A 22896-nucleotide genomic window follows, 5' to 3' on the forward strand; every position below is an offset into this window, starting at 1 on the left:
TGAAAAAAAAGAGCAAAACAAGCAGTCCAACTCATTGTTCTTATAAAGAAAAGGCATAAAAAGGTGTTTCATTTCCAAAAAAAAATCTTCATTCTGATAGTCAAATTAGTCTGCTCTGTGGTGAAAAAGCTAATTTACACTGATTGGACAGCAGGATTTCTGTCACAACTCAACTAAAGCTGTGCACTATGGACAAGTGTGGGGGAATTTGGTTAGAGAAATAAGGCTGTGGGATAGATAAGATGGACATTCATATAAGCAAAGGTATTATACAATAGTGTTTTCTACATACCAGACTGAGCTGCTGTTAAATTTGGTGAAGGGGTATACAGAACTACCTGGCAAATAGTACTGGCTAACCATCCAGGAGATAAGAGCCTAGCACAAAATCCTGAGGACCCTGGGTGGAGCTTTGCATAGTAACTTTCTCTCATTGGTCCCCAGATAGGTGTCTTATCCAATGATTGAATGATCAGTGGAAACATTCCACCAGAACTGACAATGCTTTGCTCTATCAAGGACATGTCTGTTTCTTACACAACAAACAAATGAACAAACAGCAAAACAAGCAGTGCAACTCATTGTTCTCGATAAGAAAAAGCCTCACTTTCTTTTCTAAAAATGGCGAAGAAGCAAATTTACCTGTGCCAGCAGGATTTCCCTTACGACCCAACTAAAGCTGTTCACTATGGACAAGTGTGGGAATTTGGTTAGAGAAATAATGTTGAAGGCAGATAAGATGGACATTTATAGAAGTGAATGTTTGCATGCAATAGGGTTTCCTACATGCCTGACTGAGCTGTTGTTGAACTTGATGAAGGGGCCAATAGCCTGGCAAATCGTGCGGGCAAACCATCTATCTCCTGAGGGCCCTGGGTGGAGTTTTGCCCGGTAACTCTCTTTCAATGGTCCCCAGAAAGATGTCTTAGGCAATGATTGAATAGTCAGTGGAAACATTCCACCAGAACTGGCAAGGTTCCGCTCTAGCAAGCATGGGTCTGTTTTCTACACAACAAACAAATAAACAAACAGCAAAACAAGCAGGGCAACTTTATGGTCTCATCAACAAGAGTATCAAATATGTTTTGTTGCTAATGCTTGGTTAGTACCAAAAGTTAAATTAAAGTTTTTGCATAAATAAATGACACACAAACTAAATGCATATATGCACAACACATTTGCTGCAAACACATAGAATTCATCTAAAAGACAAAGTGACCTTTGGTGTAAAATGTCCATTAGGGAAAAACATACCACAAGTAAACTAACATAAGAGAAGAAGCACTCTGAGCTTGGTGGGAACACAGCCTAAACACTGGAAAAGTCTTTCTTGTGATAGCAAATTTAGTCCTCTCTAAGGTGAAGAAGCCCTTGGTAAGAAGCCCTGGTGAGCCTAAGGAGTCAAGACAGAAGTTCATAGAGAGAGAGAAATTGGCTGCTAACACGATACTTTACAAGCCCAAAATTATCATGGATAACCCAGCACACGCTCAAAGTCTCGAACAGTCTGTCCGAAAGCCCCTTATCTACGGCAGAGCAGCTGAAAAAAAATTAAACTAGCATGTATCAGCTGTTCCTATCAGAGCCACACACGAATGCTTTGTGTCTCTCTCATACAGCAACACACACTCAGCGGCACCTTATTGCACAAGAGGCACCATGTCACCAAGGCAATCTGGGGTGTCGACAAGTAGATTTGACAGGAGCACTGGTGTATGGGAGAGATGGAGACGATACACTGTGAAGAGAAGACTCTCAAGCACCCTCACAAGTTACAGTGCCTTCCAAAAGGGCTAATGGATAAAATCTCTAAGCGTCGCAGTCAGCAGGCCATCACAGTTGAGGGTACAACCCTAAATCTATACAGACCAGCAAGTTCTTGCTCGGTCATTGGAGATTTTCACTCACTGATGGACGTTCTAAACAGTGAGAACCGTGCAGTGGGAAATGGGATAATGTAACTTCATGGTTCAAACTGGATGCTTACAGAATAAACAATGCAAACAAACCTGGCCATCAAGACTTTTGATCAGATGAGATCTAATCTGATTGACTGGATTTCCATGACTTTTAGGACACAACACACTTTTTTAGTTATTTGTTTTTTAAACTGTCAGCTTTCAAATCAAATTACATTTAAAGGGTAAAGGAGTATTTGAGTAAGAAATCATCACAGGATTAAGTAAAACTTCACCAGGGGTTCGTTCTTCGTACCTCGCTTAAATGATCTAAGATTATTTGGCAGATCCCGGATCTTTTAATCTTGACAACTGATCTCTCGCTAATTTGGTTCTTCAAACGAGTTCGCGAATCAGATTAGAATGTCTGGATAAACTGATCTGAGATCGCTGCGTGTGTTGTGAAGGACAGATCTATCAATCCTCGAAATCATGATCAGCAATGCAACGATTGGCTGACGGCACAGCAGCATAATGACATCATCTGATTAATATTCAATTATCTATGTGAGCAAAATTACATCAAATTAGCAGTAAACGGTTTGTTAAATATGACACGCAATAAACTTCCACATTTGTTGTGAGCAGCAGGCTTTACACTTTCATGTGTCAAGTGTATTCATCATGTATTTCAATGCAAATCAATGTAGGCCTCTTTAGTTCCACATTTAGAAAATATTTTCTTTATTATAGTAGCCGTTTTTTAATCAGTGTAAAGAATAACTGGTTGTTTAAAAAAAAGCGTTTTCATATTGGTAAAGGCGTCTGCAACTTTTGTGAAGCATCAAATCACCGGCATATTAACTATCAAAACATGTTCATGACTACATAAATGTATTATTGCTTTAGAAAAAAACTGTCACATGTTGTGCATTTCTATTATACACAATTTGTACTAAAGCGATCTAAAAAGTTCATATCAATAAGTTTTCTCTTTGCACCACCAGGTGGCAGTCTTTGTACTTTCATTTCGAGGGTGCAGATTGCATACGTTTTATTAATATGTATAACTTAATTTATTTTATTAATGACTATAACTTTATATATATATATATATATATATATTTACCATTTTCCTAAGTGTATATAACTACTACTGTAAGAAAATCAGAATTTGGAACATACTTTCTGTATTAGCTTTGCTTGAACTAAGCCGATCTAATCCTGTTTATATGAATTGAACCTGCTCCCGATCAGGTTTGACCTGGCAGAACTGTTGCTATGACAACAACTCTCGGATCAGCTTTGAAGAACGAAACGATCCTGGATCGTGTCAAATCGTCAATATCCAAATCCAGCTAACTGACTAATCCACGTACGAAGAACGGACCCCAGGTTATTGTCACAAATTACTTGGAAACAAACCAACATGAGTAGAATAAGTTGCAATGTAAAATAAACTTTGTGCCAACAGATCAAGTAAAGCTACAGTCAGAGGCGGACTGGGACAGTATTTTCGTGATATTATATCATAAAATGGCAATGATATTACCTCAGGCCACCTAAAGCCTGATTTATACTTCTGCATCAAGTAACCGGCGTAACCCACGGCGCATGCAACGCGCGTGGCTGTGCATTTATACTTCTACGCGCTGTCTCTGTTGGTCTGCATTAACACTTCCGAAACGCTAGTTGGCAGTGAGGTGTAAATCTTCCTCTGTGTCGAGTTTCTTTGCTGCTTTTTTGCGTTTCCTGAACACTTCCGGGATGTACAAGTGGCTCAAACTAGCTCATTTTGAGGCAGGAAAAGAGCGGACGTGCAACAACTTTAACTATGAGGTAAACACAAAACAAAACTTTCCATCCGGAGCTCCTTCACGGTACTCCACACTTGTAAACAATCGCTCGCGGCATTCGCGCGGCTCTCGGTCCCGCCCAGACTCGTCAGCGCTACCAAGCCGACCAATCACAGAGCTTACGCTTACGCTTTTTTGAGAGGTGCACGTCACTGACGGCGACGGCCACGGTGAAGGGCTATGCGGCAGCGCTGTAGCATACGCCGGCGTTTGACGCATAAGTATAAATCAGCCTTAAGCTGCGGTGACTAGTAAGAGAGAGAGGGAAGGGGGGGATGGGGGGTATTAGAGAGGCAACCGGTAACCTGATCGGTGGCTAGTTGGGGTTTTGTGGCAATCAGTAAGTGAAGTGTGGGAGTGGGAATTCAGGGGTTAAGGCGATCAGTGTGCGAAAAGCGAGGCTTGTAGGTCAATCGGTAAGTGACTGAGCAGGCCAGATTCACCAGAAAATGTGCTTCTTATGGCCAGTCCGCACTTGGCTACATTGAATGTAAAATTTGGTCTTGTAGCCAAAAGGTTACTGGTTCACTTACTGTAAGTCAGGGATGTATTGATAAACGGTCGGCTGTGAATGAGAAGAAATAAATGCTTTAAATAAGACTATGCTTACCTTCAGACCAGGATGCACGTTTATAACGAGCAGTATGACATATTGATATACAGGCATATTTAGAAGTGGTGAGTTTAATATATAGGTGTGTGCTAATGGAGATTAGCATGATTACAGTTGAACGACTGAAGTTGCATTGAAGGTTTTGACAGTGCTTCTGGTTCTTTTTCTGGACTTTGAACATCTCAGGAGCGTTGCAGTAAATCACAGATGTCAAATCCGGTTTCTGGAGGGCTGCAGCTCAGCAGTTTAGTTCCAAAACTGCTTTAACACACTTACCTGTATGTTTTAAACAAAACTGAAGAACTCAAATAGTTTGGTCAGGTGTTGGAAGGTTGTAGGTGTTGTAGCGTTGGAACTAAACTGTCCCGAAACTGCAGCCCTCCAGGAACAGGATTTAACACCTGTGCTTTAAATGGAGGACAAGTGAGCTCCCAGATTTCATCAAAAATGTCTTCATTTGTGTTCCAAAGATGAATGATCATCTAAAGGGATTGAAACCACAAGAGGGTGAGTATTTAATAACAGTTTTATTTTATTTTTTATCAAGATTCTGCTTTTCAGTTTGTTCCAGTATTAATGTACTGGGTGACTCGCTATTGTAATGGGTTAATGTGAATATGATGGAGTGGATACAATAAGTGTTATTATTGGGAGATAAATTGTTATGAAGGGATAGTGGCCAGTAGGTCCACCATCATTTCAAGAATGAGTTAATAAAATATGGCAGCATATGAAAAAAATGGCATTCAAAATACTTGACATACTGGTGGTTTATCAGATAATGTGGAGAAAGTATTTGGAAATCTTGAAGGACGCTGAATAAGGTACTGTAGTTTTTAGTGAGACGCATACTAAAAGCATAATTGTTCTATTTTAAGCTGTTTTTCTTTTGAGCTTATTTTGGTTATGTTTATGTTTATTTTAGTTTCTGGCACACTGTTGAGATGAGGTAAGGAAAGGAGATAAAAATGACTTTTGGGTGAACTTTTTCTTTAGCAGTCAATCACCAGTGTGTAATCTTAAAACCACATAGGGTTTTCTGTACACGTGTTACTACAACCAACTCTATAGCAAGTATGTTGAGTCACTGAGTCTGTAAATGACTGTCTTTTCAGCCCTTTTCTCTTCTTTCATCCCTTCCAATCCCTTAGGGACTGAATGAATGCATTTTCACCATATGCAAGCCAAGTTACTGAAACATGGACTGACTGGCGGCTACTCTACAATAACTGGCCCTTCAGTTCTGAACCATCAGGATAAGCTACAAACAAAAGCAAACTTACAGAAACAACTGGAACTAAAGGCAGGCAAACAAATGAATCCTGTCTTCTGCAACGACTGGGAGTCAAGAAAAAAGGCGGGAAAATCTCAGCAACACAGCAGAAAATGAACTAATTTTGGGTTTGCCGCTCTCAAGAAGTGTTTACCCTCAATTTACCTTGCCATGACAGTGTGGGTTAATACCTACATTACTTACAATGTGGATGTATGAGGTATATTAGGTTTTTGGCTTTTGGTTTAAATGAAGTTTATTCTGCCATATTGCCTGGCTGTCACTGGAACAAGAAATAGAATAGCTTTTTTTATTGGATGCTATATTGCTGAAGAACTTAACACATTTATTCTGTATTACAGGAAAACACTTCGGATTGTGCCAAACACACTCAACACCAACACACACACACACACACACACACACACACACACAAATAACACACACTCTCATATACAGTAACTGTCCCCTATTGGCTGGCAGACTTTCTCAGTTGGCCCTCAGAGTTGGAACAGAAATCACAGCAGGAGAACAGCAGGGAATGTCTGGCGATTTGGGAGTAAGTGAGTGTCTGTTTGTGTTGAGCATCAGACAATCACCTGACTGGCTGACAAATAGAGAGATAATGGCAAGAGAGAGAGCGAGAGATGAGGCAATACAAGGTACTCGTCAGAAAGCAAATTGCACCTTTGGCTGGCGACAATTACATTCCGGCTAAAAATATTGTATGCTGGCACAGCTGTGTGCATTTATCAGTAAGGCTGCGAATCAAAAAAGAATGATTTTCATAGCATTTGTTTTTTATGAAGGCTCTTGAATATGATGCAGATGGAACACTGTACTAAATTAAGCAAAATATAATGACCTTACAATTCCTATTCACTTCAGAATTATTGACTAAAATAATTAAATAATTTTTATTAGATTTGTGTAATGTGTTAAACTTTCATGCCATCCATTGTTTATCTTGAAGTTCAGAAGAATAGACAAATTTGACATAAAGAACTGAAAGAATATGCAAAACTGCTTGTTTGCATTTAAAATCTTACAGAATTTTACACACAAACTATATTATAATGTATGCACCAGACACTTTCTTATATTCACATTTTGAGTCTGTTTCACACAGCTGAGTGGGCTTGTGATGTATTTATGTGTGTGTGTACTTGTTTATGTGGTATATGAGGACAAAAAATTGTATGACCTGGGTATTTCTTGGCTCACATGGAATGTGCATGCACAGATTTCCACAGATTTTTAGCCCATGATTGAGACTATTGATTTACTTGTGTATTTAAATATATATTTATTTAGTTTTTTTTATTAATTTCAGTAACATTATTGACTAATATAAAAATGTTCATATGATTTATTTTCAACAGAGTTTGTAAAGTAATATTATCAGTCTTTTACTAGATATATTATATAAGAGACTTGCTTTGTTTACTAATTAAGTGGATCAATTTGGATTTGCATTCTAAACATTAAGCAAAAGTTGTTTTTGTTGGTGCCAATAGCTTAGTGGTAAAGTGTGCCTTCATATAGCACCATGGTGCTTATGACGACCCAAGTTCGATTTCCGGCTGAAGGTTCTATGCTGACCCTTCCCTTCTCTCTGCTCCGAATACTTGCCTGTCTGTTCTCCGCTATCCTATCCCAATAAAAGGTAAAGAACCCCTAAAAATAATTATAAAAATATCTCTTTTTTATTTCATATATAAAACATTTAGTTACGATATTCCCAAAACTATTCTGCAAAAAAAGTCTATTCTTTAAAAAAAAAAAAAAAAAAAAGACGTTGAAGTAATTGCAAAAAATGTCTGCAGATTCTGTCTGGCCCTAGGTACTACCTAGTTGTACTAGGTAGGTTTTACTGGGAGGATTACGAGTCCTTATAATTCAAAATGCTTAAAAATCACATTTAACAGAATATTTTGACAATAATGTCCTGCGAATGTTGGGTTTAGTGGCAAGGGTAAAGTAATGTCATAAAATAAGGGTTTCGTTTTAAAACTATGAAATACATTAGGCCTATGGAGAGTCCTCATAAATCATAAATACATTTATGTGCGTGCGTTTGTGTAGAAAAAAAACCCTGCTAAACTAACTTTGTCATTGCTGATCTCTGATTATTTAAAGTGCTTCTTTTGTCCTCATGTGCAAGTCACTTTGGATAAAAGCATCTACTAATTGAATAAATGTAAATGTCCAGCATCAAAAATAACTGCCGTGTCAGTCAAAAACAAGCCCTGATTACAGACAGTAAATGTGATACAGTTTAGTACACTTACAAAAACGAATAATGGAGTAATTGCGCCTACATTGAAACACTGTTTTTATCTTTAGTTTCAACACATGACACAGGAACAAATAAGGTTTAGCAAACTTCTAAGTAGTTTAAAAGTTCTTACCTTTAGACTCTGATAAATCAGGATTCAGGATGACATGTTTACTCTCCTCTCTGTATGGTCACTTTTTGATGATTCCGAATGCTCCTTTCTTCTTTTCAGATCCAAAGGTACTGTATGTTGTCACAATAACAGCTTCACCCACTTCAAAACACCCAAATCGTCTGTGAAAGTCCACTGAGGAAAAATGGAGAAGAAAAATATGAATTTGATTACATTTCAACAAAATGATTGCATCCGTTATTCTAAGCTCACTCTAACTCTATCAACACTCAGCTAACTCTATCAAGCCTCTTCAGCTGCTCCAGAACGCACCAGCATGAGTGGTCTTCAATGAACCTAAAAGAGCACGTCACTCCGCTGCTCATCCGTTTGCACTGGCTGCCAGTTGCTGCTCGCATCAAACTCAAAGCTCTGATGTTTGCCTACAAAGCGACTTCTGGCTTTGCTCCTTCTTATCTGCTCTCACTTCTGCAGATCTATGTGCCCTCCAGAAACTTGCGTTCTGTGAATGAACGTCGCCTCGTGGTTCCATCCCAAAGAGGGAAGAAATCACTTTCGCGAACGCTCACGTTTAATCTGCCCAGTTGGTGGAATGAACTCCCTAACTGCATCAGAACGGCAGAGTCACTCACTGTTTTCAAGAAACGACTAAAATCTCAACTATTTAGTCTCCACTTCACTTCCTAATCTGCAATTGCCTCTCTGGATATACCACTAACTGTACTCAAAAAAATTAAAATAAATAAATAAAATTTACTAAATTAATAAAATATTACTAATACTTTCCTTCTTAGACTGTACTGACCTGAAACTTGCCTATAGCACTTATTCATTGTTGCTCTTATAGTTGTGTAAATTGCTTCCTTGTCCTCATTTGTAAGTCGCTTTGGATAAAAGCGTCAGCTAAATGACTAAATGTAAATGTAAGCCATCCCATATTTATTGTTATTGTGCACATATAAACACGCTTAATTCTAAAGCCTAAAGATCTGTCAAGAACAAAAGATTTTGCTAAAACCTATTCTAATTTTCTTGTATCCTTAGCAATAATGAGTACAAAAGAATACATCAGTCATGTCTGGCACCAAACAAGAAAAGATCTGAAATTAAGATTGCAGATAAGAAGGAAAGACTCTTTCATCCGAATGAATACTTGATCAGCAGCAGTACTATACACAAATGGAAGTGAAAATAGGAAAGTGTCAGATTAAATTTTCTGAAATGAAACCAGCTTGTCGACATACTGAAGGGTATTTGCACTATATTGTCTGCCTCTAATGAGAAGAACAAAATGGACTGAACCATTTTACCTTACCTCTTAAATGTCACCATGGTACCAATTAAAATGTCATTGAGGTAAGAGAAGTGGAGTTAAATTACTTGAGTGTTCTACACAAGACTACAACATACCTGGAAATTTCTACAACTGAGGGCACTTTTATATATTGTGCCAGTGACCCATTCTGTGGCACATTCTTCACTCAAAATATAATAGGACAATGTACAAGAGGAATAATTGTGGAAAAAATATAGATTTCTCAGTTATTAACATTTGAACAAAAAGTGGCATGCTCAAAATGATTTATACACTTCTCCAGGCTGTCCGCAGGGTCTTAAAAATATTAAAAGTTGATAAATCAATTATGAAAAATGAAGGCCCTTAAAAGGAATTAAAAAGTCTTTAGTGGTGTTTTGCGAGGTCTTAAATTTTGTTCAAGTGTTGTCTAATGTGTTTGACTCCAAAAAAGCATAAATATATTTATTTTCTTCCGAACATTAACAATGGCATTCTCGAACCACGTGATTGTTTTGGGCTGGGGCGTGTCCGGGCAAGCTCCTCCATCCAGGTAATGTCACATAATTTGCGACAAAAGCAGGAAGGTGATGTGACGCTCTCCACATATAGCAAAACCATAGAACGAATCAGGCGACCAAATATGAAAATGTAAGTTTGCGTACTCCTGTGTGGAGAAAGACGAGTTTAAACAGCGGCTGAAGCCTGTCGCTGAAAACAACAGCGTAGTTTATTCTTTCAAGCTTTGTTTCTTTTGAGCTTATCTGAGTTCTGCTGCATGATTGTGCTCCATCGATTTATTTAACTACAACTGTTTATTAACAACTGTTTATTAGATGAAAAGTTTACTGATACTGATTAGAACTTGAAGTGGGCGATGAGGTCTTAAAACATTCTGAGAAGGCCTTTAAAAAGTCTTAAAATGGATTGACATTACCTTTAGGATTCCAGCATATATCCAGTTTTCAATAATCAATAGAAAAGCATTTATTGGCTATTACAGTCATCCTATAATTGCTGACTCCACTTTTTGCATGTCTCCACTGCTATTTTTCCCCCTTCATCTTTAGCAAAGAGCCTCATCCTCTTTCAGGTTAGAGGGTCTACCTGTCATCACCCTGATCTTTAGCTCCCTTCACAGATTCTTAATCAGATTTAAGTCAGGACTGTGGCTAGACCACTGCAAAACATTATTGTTTTTGCCTGCTAACCAATTCTTCACCACTTTTGCTGAGCATTTTAGGTCATTGTCATGCTGAAATATCCACTGATCCTCAAGGCCAAGTTTTTCTGCAGACTGCCTGATGTTGTTGTTGAGAATTTTGATATATTACTCCTTTAAACTGTTATGAGGAGGATCAAATTAATATTAACTCACTTTGTTATTACCTTAGTATTTATTAATGTTATTATTGAAGCTAGGTAACTATTAGTAGATTTCCCATTTTTCTTTTTGATATAGGATTAAACTTGCTGACATCTCTTATAGGGATGGAAATATATCTACAATGGTTTGTTGAGGTGATGTTGTATTCACCGCACGCATGTCAAAAATAATATAATTAGAACTTACATCATTTATAACGTGGTAAATGGTTGAACATGTCTGTCTTCCATGGACAACATTTTATAAAAACTGGAATTCTTCCCTGTTCAAGAAAATGTGACTGAAGCCCATGATGTTTCTGTCTCATAATATTTCGCTTATTTAACTGGAACCACAATATAATTGTTAAGTTGTGTCGTCCTTTTGTGTGACACCCCTATTTACTGCAAATGCCCAATAAGTCATGGAGAAAAAACAACATTATTCAATGTCATATATAATAAATAGCAAGATATGAAGATAAATTGCTCTCACACTATTTGTATATTATTAAGATTTTTTTATTATTTTTTTTTCTGTCATGCCATTAAACATATTTAAGATATGTAAAATTAAAAATTAAAAACTGTAAGAATTGAAAAAGCTAGTGACCCCTTATATTTTCTCAAACATCAGACATATTCTAAATAAATATATCTTTTTTTTTTCAAAAATGAAAAAGTTTTCTTCAAGTTTTCCAAAAAAAAAAAAAAACAAATACATTTTTCACTGCTTATTTGTCAACTATCAATAAATATCCTTAAATGAGCCATCCCCCATTTCGTTCCACAAAATGTTAAAATTTCCTTTTCGAAGAACACAACACACAATAAAGCACTGCTTTGGTAGGAGATGATAACCTAGCAAGTGAGAAATTTCCATTTTTAGGAACATCCTTTTTCAAATTTCAGATTGTCAAAAGTGACCATAGTTGAAAAACCAATCAACTATACACACGTTCACTTCACATCACATCACATCCTCTTTCATCGACAAAATGTGTCTCACCCAGAAAGGCAGAACAGAGAGAGAGACGAAGAAAGTAAAACCTATTATTAGAGGAAAAGTGAGAAATAGGCAGGAAATAGAAATTGGAGATGATGTGTGATGTAATTTGAATAAGGCCGACAGATATGAAAGGAAATCAGAAAGTGAGATAAAAGAGAATGAAAGATTTAAAATAAGAAGCAGCGGAGAGTACTGTACTGTGTAATAATAAGTATTAGGGTGTGGGCGAGATGCGGTTCTTTTTCTGTCTTTGCACAACCGTGTTACTCAGAAGTGGCCACAATTTATTCCCTAATACAATACAAGGATACAGACCAATAAATACAATGACATAAGGATGGAAGGATTGATAGTTGGAACGATAGATAGATAGATAGATAGATAGATAGATAGATAGATAGATAGATAGATAGATAGATAGATAGATAGATAGATAGATAGATAGATAGATGAATAGATAGATAGATAGATAGATAGATAGATAGATAGATAGATAGATAGATAGATAGATAGATAGATAGATAGATAGATAGATAGATAGATAGATAGATAGATAGATAGATGAAAACAAGCACGACATGATGTGAGTGAGCAGAAGCAAAGATGAAAATGATGTTTCGATCCAGTGTGCTGACAATCAATGCGGAGCAGAGAGCCGTGACCACATGGAGAGGAAGCGACGGATGAGATTTAGGAAGAAACATAAGTCTATAACAGACAGGAAGTGACAAACGGAATGACAAACACGATTTTTTAAAAAGCGCAGTCAGTCGTAAAGCATGAAAAGAGTAAAAAGCTCAAAATACCTAACACATTACAGATATACATAAAAAATAAGATCTCAAAGGTTTCCCCAAGATGGCAATGAGACTCAATGCAAATCAGATGGTGTCTAATACTACTCATGTGTTTTGCCTGACAATAAGACCACTATAATCTCAAATATTCCCTCTGTAGAGCTTCAGATGAGATCTTAATATCTAAAACTGCGCTCAGATTTTCGAGTGTTGACTAGCAGAAGTCTTTGTATTTCCCTCTGCTGCGCTGTCACTATCGCCCATTCTCTTTATTTACCTTGTTATTTTGTCAATCTCTTTCTCACCGTCATCCTGCGCTCCCACTTGTCGCACTTGTCTGTTTATTCTTAATTTCCCAGTCTGGTTCTTCTGTCTGTCTCAAAACCCCCTCGAGGAAAGGCCCAAACATCAAGTTTCAATACCACAGGACAAGTTCTATCCTTTTGATATGGCTGTTTATGTCACAACAACCTCTCCATCTCTCTATCTAGTAGCATCGTTTGTGTTTTAACACCAACTGCGGTGCAGTTAAATACCTGTTCTAAGAAGTCGGATTATTTTGCAAATACCTTCCAGCAATGTGATCAATTTCAATATTTCTATCTCACGAGGACAATTATTACACTTAGTTTGATAAAAGAAAGATTACCAAGGTTTCATCAAGATAATTGGGTGTATTTTTCCCCTCGTGTGGACACTACGAGAATCCAAGGCCACAGAGATGTTATGTAACAAGTAATCATCTGTATAAAAAGCAGTAAGAGTTTGTACTAGGTTAAATGGCAGAATTTTCTTGTTTCATTCAATTGCTGTTTTAAAGATTGTTAAAAGAGCCTTTATAGTATTAAATTAGGTGTAATTACAAATATATTACAGATATATAGTCAACCACACTTTAACCATAGTTTTGCAATTCTAACTATAGTTTAATCATGGTGGTAGAACTAGTTATACAAACAATAAACCATCTGCTAGCGCGAAGTACCAGGGCTATTGTTTTTTTAGTCTGCCTACCAAAATTGTTAACAGTGTGACTTTTAGGCTATCTAGATACCCCACTGTGCACGGTGTAGATAGATTTTTGTAGCTTGACTAAAAAATAAAAAATAAATAAAAATAGCTACCAGATTTTGCAAACCCTGGGTTATATTACCTATACTATGAAAAGGATGGATGGATGGATGGATGGATGGATGGATGAATGGATGGATGGATGTAGACCTAAAGACAGATAGGTTAGAGGATGGATGGATGGATGGACGGATGGATGGAACAATAAATAGATATAGACAGACAGACAGATAGGTAGAACGATGGATGGATGGATGTAACACTACAATACAATTGATTGATAGATAGAAGGAAAGATAGAATGATAGATAGATGGATGGATGGAACAAAAATACAACTGAACAATAGATAAAAGTACAGACGGACGCCCGCCTGCCAGCCTGCCTGCCTCCCTGGCTATCTAAATACCCTGCTGAGCACGGTGTAGATAGATTTGTAGATAGATTTAGCCTAACTGAAAAAAATAGTCCCAATATTCAGGTTATATTACTTTTACTATAATAAAAGATGGATGGAATGATGGTTGGATCTAGATACCCCACTGTCGGTGTAGAAGAAATTTTGTGTAGATAGATTTTGGTAGCCTGATTGAAAAAGAAATAGCCCCGGGCTACCACATTTTGCAAACTCTGGGTTATTTTACTTTTAATACAGTAAAACCATGTTTAATTGTTGCAGTTTCACATACAGTATTTTCAACGTTCTATGGACAGAGAACACATTCAAAGTTCAGAATTTTAGTTCAGTTAAATCTATTTGGATCCAATGGGACACACAACCAAATGGGTTAAGCAGTTCCTTAAAGCAGAAAAAATTAAATAATGAAATGCCAGCCCAAAGTCCTGATGTAAACCTGAATGAATATCTGTAGAAAGTTACAGTATGGCTAAGAAACCCACTAAAGTCAGTGTGAGTGGCTAGTTAAAGTATGTTTGTGAGGGAATAGTGATGTTCTGAGATTATAGATGTTTGTCAAATACTTGTGAAGTTCTGTAAGAGACTAGTGAGGACCCGAAGCCGCAGTTGTGCTTAAATGTACGCCTTGAACTACATTTAGACTGATGTATGCTTCAAAAATGCTAACTGCAATCTTACAGCAAATGGATGCAACTATCAATCCAATTTATTAATTAAGAGGTTCCAAGTCTATATTATAAGAGTAACAAAATAAAAGCACTATCCCTAGTAATCCTTTATTTTACTTTTAAAAGTCCCATGGGGGCGACATGGTGGCTCAGTGGTTAGCACTGTCGCCTCACAACATGAAGCTCACTGGTTTGAGTCCCAAATGGGCCAGTTGGCATTTCTGTGTGGAGTTTGCATGTTCTCCCTGTGCTCACATGAGTATCCTCAGGGTGTTTCGGTTTCCCCCACAGTTCAAAAACCTGAGAGTATAGGTAAATTCAAAAAAACTAAATTGGCCGTAGTGCATAAGTGCATATGTGAATGAGTGTGTATAGGGAAAGGCATCCGCTGTGTAAAAAATATGCTGCATAAGTTGCCGGTTCATTCCGCTGTGGAGACCCCTGATAAATAAAGAGACTAAGCCAAAGGAAAATGAATGTATGAAGTTCCAAATACAAACACAAACAATGTTGGTGAGTGACACTCACATAGGTTTCTATCAACAATGATATCAAAGAACTTGTACTGTGCATGATCATGGATTGAACAAATGCAGTACTGCTGCTGTAGCTTATAGTTACTTAGGAATGTTTTTGTGTGTTTAAAGTTCATAAAAGTTGTTTGTGTACCTGCATTCTTGCTTGAAGAACAACAACCTTCTCATCTAGTCTCCTACACACCTGCCTCCACATCTGACCCTTTGCGCAACTTATAAAAGACTATGCATTACTTCAGTGCGTCAAAAACGCCTACTACCCATCAAATCTTGACGTTAGCAATGTATTTTCTCGATGCCAATGAGATTGTAAATGTGCCTAATTACAGTATCGCAATAATAAGAGCAGACGGTGTAGCCAGTGATGACTCACAATGAAGTGTTCAGCGGGCTGTAGCCACAGGGATGTAGACCGTATCACTCTATACAAACACACCAGGATTGAACATCAGTCTTTTGAAAATAAATCACACCGACCTCCCCCATTGACGTTTCTAAGGACAAGCGAAGGAGAGCTATACTGTCACTTCAATAAGACTTGAGGAAGAAAAATACACATTGTGTCTTTGACGACGTGTCATGTCACATTATGTTTCACCTTGCAGATGAATTGCAAGCAGACAGGTATGATTTAAAGGTTTGTTTACTCATAAATGATTTGTGCATCCTGGATTAAAGCTATAATTTTTGACGTTTCACTTCATAGGGTGTGTGAGTTGAGGAGTTTTTTTTTTTTTTTTTTTTTAAGAGACAACTAAACAACTGTCAGATGCCCTTGACTGTGACAACTTAGCCTCCAGAAACTTTAAGCATCAAAGTGTCTATTATTATTTTGCTCACTTGGTTCTCGAGTATTAGAATTGCGTATCTGTTTTTGCATTGTCAAAATTTTTATGACAATTCAGTCTAGTATGTGTTCCACTTGTTGAATATTTTGAAGGTGTTTCATATCTTCCTGTAGCTCAAATATTAGAACGTGGTGTTAGCAGTGACAAGGTATTGGAGTCAGTTAGGCAAAAATGTTACTAAATGTGTGTTTTTTTTTTTGTTTTTTTTCACGCTTTCACGTATAGCAGTAACATAGAGCCACAGTTCACTTGGAAGCTAAACTACCTGCTGTCATTATTACTGAATGATTATCTTCTACTTCATTACAAAACAATAAAATTGCATGTGAATATAAACAGAGTTTTAGCTTGTCAGTAAGCTACAATTTAATCATGTAGCCCAATCATGCAGTCTAGCATGTGTAAATGTAACCATGCTGGTGCTACAACACTCAATCCGCTCCAAGCTGAGATTGAACTGGCAACCTTCCGCATGAGAGACGGTTGCTGTAACAAGGAGGCCAAAGACCATGGCCTCTAGTGTCTGTCGCTAGAGCACCTTTAGAGTTAGTAGAGTTTACCTGCACAGCACTTGACTAGCTGGCCTTAGCTACACTAAACCTCCTTAACCTCACCCCCATCCAGGTCACGGCACCAATGTGACCCACGGTCCTACACCACCCAAACCATTCTAAGCTGGGATCGAACTGGTGACCTTCTGCATGGGAGTCGGTTGCCCTACCAAGGAGAATAAAGATGGCCTCTAGAATCTGTGGCTAGAGCACCTTTAGAGGTCAGAAGAGTGAGGTTTACCTGAACAGCACTTTACTAGCTGGCCTCCGCTACATAAATATTGGTTGCATCACTTTGTAGCCTATTGCGATATATGTATGGAAAACAACATAGTAATTGCACAACAGTATATATTCCCTCAGAAATTTGTGACAAGAGGGTTTCAGGCAGGCTGGCATGTGCAAGCGTGGGTTGCATCACTTCACATCCCTTTGAGATATCTATATGGGGACTAACACAGTATTAGCACAACAAAACGTGCCAGCTGTAGGTCTAACCTAGTTTTTAGCATGGCTAAGATGTGTTCATACAAGCATCGACCACGAATAGTGTGGGAAAATAAAATGATCAATAAAAGGTCAACATGCAGACTCTCTCATTGACATGCTAAGTCATGGGTGGCCAACTCTTGACCTAGAGGGCTTTTATCCTTTAGAGTTCATCTCCTTCCCTGGACAAGCACACATAAAAATTATAACCTGTGTCTTTGGGATTACTTGAAAATGTGTTTGCATTTACATTTAGCAGACACTTATGCAAAGCAATTCACACAATACACACTGTGAAAACACAATTTGCTTTTCACTCTTTGCTTAACCCCAGGGTATCATCATTCTAAACACTGTTTTAATCGCAGGTTAGAACACGTACTGTAGTTTGAAAGCAGTGTTAGCACCAGATTTTACCTAGCGTTATGAAGCTCTGCTCCAAAGCATTTGGTGTTTGGAATTTAGGAATGTACAGTGTAAAATGATTCTTAGGAATATTTGTTAACTCCAAGTATAGTATAAGCAGTGTGAAACAACCCAGCAGACGTCATCTGAATAATATTAGGTTAAATTTAGGTTGCCAGCATCTAAGGACAATGTTATTTTGACGTCCAATAACAACTAAAACTGATGTTGATATTTTGTCAATTTTAGGTTGTGTTGGCAAGTGACCAAAATCCAACGTTAAACCAGCATCTTAAACCAATGTCATATTGACGTCGAATACTGACATTTGTTCATCAGGTACGGCAACTAAAATCCAATGTTTGATAGATGTCATATTGGTAACGTCGACACAACTTCAAGCTGTTACATCTTTAGACGTTAATATATAAATATATATACAGTTGAAGTCAGAATTATTAGCCCCCTTTGAATTTTTTTCTTCTTTTTTAAAATATTTTCCAGATAATGTTTAACAGAGCAAGGAAATTTTCACAGTATGTCTGATAATATTTTTTCTTCTGGAGAAAGTCTTATTTCTTATATTTCAGCTAGAAGAAAAGCAGTTATTAATTTTGTAAACACCATTTTAGGGTCAAAACTATTAGCCCCTTTAAGCTATATTTATACTTGATAATCTACAAAACAAACAATTGTTATACAATAACTTGCCTAATTACCCTAACCTGCATAGTTCACCTAATTAACCTAGTTAAGCCTTTAAATGTCACTTTAAGCTGTATAGAAGTGTCTTGAAAAATATCTAGTCAAATATTATTTACTGTCATCATGATAAAAATAAAATAAATCAGTTATTAGAGATGAGTTATTAAAACTATTATGTGCAGAAATGTGTTGAAAAAATCTGCTCTCTATTAAACAGAAATTGGGTAAAAAATAAACAAGCAGTCTAATAAATCAGGGGGGCTAATAATTCTGACTTCAACTGTATATTTTAAGTTGCATTACAACTTAAAGATTTAAAAACCAAAATGCAATGTCTGTCTGACATTGGACAATGACGTTGGCCTGACATTGGGTTCTGATGTCAACCCGATTTTGGAAGAGAGTATTGGTAATTTACACCCCCTCCACCAACAATCACTGCTGGTGCTGGGACTTGAACCTGCAACTGTTTAATCACAAGTCCAACTTTCTAGGCCATAGCTTCCCCACAACCTGTTTGATTAGATAAACCCTATCCCCTAAAAAAATAAACCTCCAACATAAACCTCCAAGACCAGGACCATGTTAATCACCTTGCAAAGCTAGCTTAATTTATCATTACTCAATCTGCGAGAGAAAGTAATGGCCAAGGGTCGAGGGAAAAAAACTAATTATCTTAGCAACGCTAATATACAAAATCAAATTTCTGTAGAATTCAGAAGCAGATTTTCAGGTAATGGCCTTATACAGTATTCAGAGTTAGAATTTTTTGTGTATTTTCCTCTCTGATTTGCACTCCCCCAATGTATTACAGCGTTTCACATGTCCCACTTCTGGCACAGCAAAATTAATCCTTTCACTTTTGTGAAAGTAAAATAAATCATACAATAAATCCAAGCATATGGCACTCACGTACATAGATTTCACCCAAACTTTAAACGTGTGAGTGTGAAGGACTGTTTACTGAGCCCAGGAAAAAAAGGCAAGTACACACAATCATTCAAGTGGAACATTCTGATGCTGAGCACCTAAATAAAACAACTGGGCTTTGGTTGAAAGTGTCTTTACGAAAAAAAAGTCAAACTGGCATGTCCTACAAACAGTTTCTCAACTACTGGCGATGCATTAATGTGGAACATTCAGTGAGCTACTAGCTAGCTTGCAGACATCTGCCCAGTGAAGTACCTTGAGATGTAGTCATTCTGTCGAATCTCAAAAGTAGGCAGAAAAAAAATCAGACCAATGTGACAAACTGACAGCAAACTTTTCCCTTTGTGAGTTTAGTTGCAAGTTGGGACCTCCAACTGTGGGACTACGTGTTGTGAAAAAAAAAGGTCTCCGGAATAGTCCTACTTGCATGTCAGAGGAAGAAAGGCTGATTCCCATGGTATATGTTTCATGTTGGGTTCACAGGGGCGGAGGGCGGGATTACAGGAGCTTTGGAGGGCCTGATGACTGTGCAGTTTTCTGGCAGCTAGAAGGGCACTGACAGAGAATCAGTACACGCTCAAAGTGAGCAACGATTTGCTATGATTGCTTGCCAAGAATCTGCCAATTAACAGCTCTTAAAAGTACCATGACTGCTACTGACAGCACATCAAAATAGACAAAAAGACACAACTAGAACTTTGTGTATCTTTAATGAGACTCTCTTCTAATGTTCTTAATTTAAGCTTATTATAAATCACTAAACAGATAATAAAATTTCAACATGAAATTTCAAGCCCGATGACCTTTGAAACAAAGACGTCAGGACTTTAGTCTTGTTAACTCTTGTTTGGTGGCAGAGTCCGGACACTAGTTCCACCTTGTCTAGTGTGTAGTGCTCGGCTTGAGTCTCTCTCCGTGCACGCTTCCACTTGCGGCTCAAAATGCATGCTCTTTTCCTGGTCTCTATGTTTGTTTTATCTGTGGCATGATGTTATTTTCTCAGCACCTCAGTCTTGTTGGTTTCGGTTTCACGTGGTTTCATGTTTACATTGTAACCACATGCTTTAGTGTCTTGTTTCATGTGAGCACTCGGTCAATGAGTTCTCCAATTGGCTGCGTGTTCTAGTCCTGTCTCTATGTGAGCGCATGGCTTGTGTTGTGGTGTTTGTAACATGTGCTTTTTTTTGTCAATCGTCTTGTCCCACCCACCTGGTTATCCTGTTTTCAATCATTGTGTTCACCTGTCCGCTTGTCTGTCCATTGGTTTGTCTTTTCAATTCATTCTCCTAGTTTGTTCTGTCCTGTGCTGGTTCATCGTTGTTGATACAGATTTGATTTGTTGTCACTGAGCTCTTCATCATTGAGTAAGTCTTTGAGTTTGTTGTCAATGATCTCTTTCGTGTCTGTCGTGCCAAATCCCAAGTCTAGTATAGTGTGTATTAATTTATTGGCTCCCACTGAGAAAATTGAAGTTGTTTTGTTTAATTTTTTGTTAAATAAAGTTCTTCATTTCCTGCAATTGGGTCTTCATCTCCTTCAACCCTATACCCTGACAGAAGCATAGTACATAAAACAGTTTTTAAATTTTTCATAGGTGCCAACAGGTTGCTTAGTGTAAGCATAAGTACCATTGTGCTCAACCTGCGGTCTATGGTAGTCCTAATGCCCCAGTAAATTGAAGGGGATACTATACTGTCAGTGAGTGCCGTCTTTCAGATTTGACGTTACACTGAGGTCCTGACTCTTTGTGGTCATTAAAAAAAAAAACATGGCACTTCTCGTAAAGAGTAGAGGTGTAACCCAGGTGTCCTGGCCAAATTCCCTCCATTATGGCCTCCCAATCAACCCCATCCATTGAATTGGCTCTATCCCTCTCTCTCTCCACTTCCCCTATAGCTGGTGTGTGGTGAGCACTCTGGCGCTGTGGTCCTGTGGCTGCAGTTATATCATCCAAGTGACTGCTGCACATTGGTGGTGGAATGAAGAAACCCCCTAATTATTGTGAAGAGCTTTGGGTGTATAGTCATACACAATAAATGCGCTATATAAATACACATTACTTACCAACTAACATGGTACTTTAATTGAATTAGATTAGATGCAATGACGTTCCACTTGACCAGGGGTGCTCAACCCTGTTCCTGGAGATTGACCTTCCTGCAGATTTCAGTTGCAACCCATATCAAACACACCTGCCTGTAATTATCAAGTGCTGTTCAGGTCCTATTTAATTGGTTCAGGTTTGTTTGATCAGGGTTGGAGCTGAAATTTGCAGGAAGGTCGATCTCCAGGAACAGGGTTGAGCAGCCCTGCACTTGACTTTTTCACCATCTAGGGCAGGGGTGCTCAATCCTGTTCCTGGAGATCTACCTTCCTGCAGATTTCAGTTGCTACCCATATCAAACACACCTGCCTGTAATTATCAAGTGGTGTTCAGGTCCTAATTAATTGGTTCAGGTGTGTTTGATATGGGTAGCAACTGAAATCTGCAGGAAGGTAGATCTCCAGGAGCAGGATTGAGCACCCCTGATCTAGGGTGTTTGTATAGCTTGTCTAAATACATTATTTTATATGGAGTACATGATGCATTAAGAAAGTAACTATAGCCTAGCTTTTTTGAACAGCCTTCTTTCATGACACCTTTTAAATGGGGAGCAGAATAGTGTTTGAAAAACAGCATTTATACAGTCTGTTCATGAAAGTTTTATACAGAAATCCCCACTAGGAGGTTTTGCTTTCCCTGAATTTCAATCTAAACTGGATGGCAAAAGCTGTCAATAATAGACACATTTCTTCCCTCCACCTCTCTTTGCTTTCATCTACATGACCTCTTTCTCTCTCTACCTCAAGTGCTCTGCTTCTCAAATGATTTCCCATAACGGGTTTTATCACGAGTTTGAAAAACGCCAAGTTCATTTGCACTTCCGCAGCCTGAGAAATCACCCTATTCAGATCATTATCTCTATCACTCATCAACCACAATGCTGTTCGGCTTGGTATTTGCATAAAGCAAAGTGCACTCCATTGTTTTCCATTTTGTCACATTGCACATTTGCATACTGATTTGCATGGCTGTTTGTTTGAGTTGATGTTCCTCTCGTTTTTGATAACCTTGATTTAATAGGGTTCCTTTCGCCATGATACGGGTCTCGCCTCAGTGAATTAAAGACCTTAATCTGGTTATTTGCTAGCATTAGCTATCTTAAGAAAACAAAGCGTACGAGGAGATTCCAACTCTTCCAAACACAAAAATGTAATCAATCATAATCTAAATAGAGGGACACTAGCTGATCTGTAATCTGACAGTCATTAAATCGAACAGCCAAATAAATTATATTCAAACACTCTGTCGGCTTACGTTAACGTTCCACAAGATAATATCGATCTTAAATTGTACTACCATTAGAAAATTTAAAATGACACAAATGATTCAGACAATGCAATCTTTGTACTGATTAGGGGTTAATTTGTCATCGGTATACATGCCAGACAAAAGATTACTTTATTAACTTAAAAGAAAAATCTAAATTGTTATTTATTTGCTGCAATGGCATTAGAAACGTTGTCATGTCAGGCAGGCTTAGGATGTTCATTCAAATACAATCTTTTGAGAGCATTAGCATCTCAAATTCACAATGTTTACATTTGTCTTTTCACATTAAGATGAGAAAATTATACACTTCGGCTTTAAATGATCAAGATTATGGGTTGCAATTCTGCTTTCCTCCATGTCCCTCATTGTGTGTACATATTCGAAAAT

General features: G+C 37.8%; 1 protein-coding gene across 2 annotated transcripts in view; it reads right to left on the reverse strand.

Annotated features, from left to right (window-relative positions):
- elfn2a (extracellular leucine-rich repeat and fibronectin type III domain containing 2a) overlaps positions 1 to 22896 on the reverse strand; it is a 246919-nt gene that overhangs the window by 113941 nt on the left and 110082 nt on the right. For both annotated transcript variants that reach the window (XM_073936262.1, NM_001365944.1), the window contains exon 2: positions 8052 to 8225. The gene's annotated coding sequence lies outside the window, so the exon portion shown is untranslated. The remainder of the gene's footprint in view (positions 1 to 8051; positions 8226 to 22896) is intronic.

This window comes from Danio rerio, chromosome 22, assembly GCF_049306965.1.
Source record: "Danio rerio strain Tuebingen ecotype United States chromosome 22, GRCz12tu, whole genome shotgun sequence".
In the NCBI taxonomy this organism is placed as follows: Eukaryota; Metazoa; Chordata; class Actinopteri; order Cypriniformes; family Danionidae; genus Danio; species Danio rerio.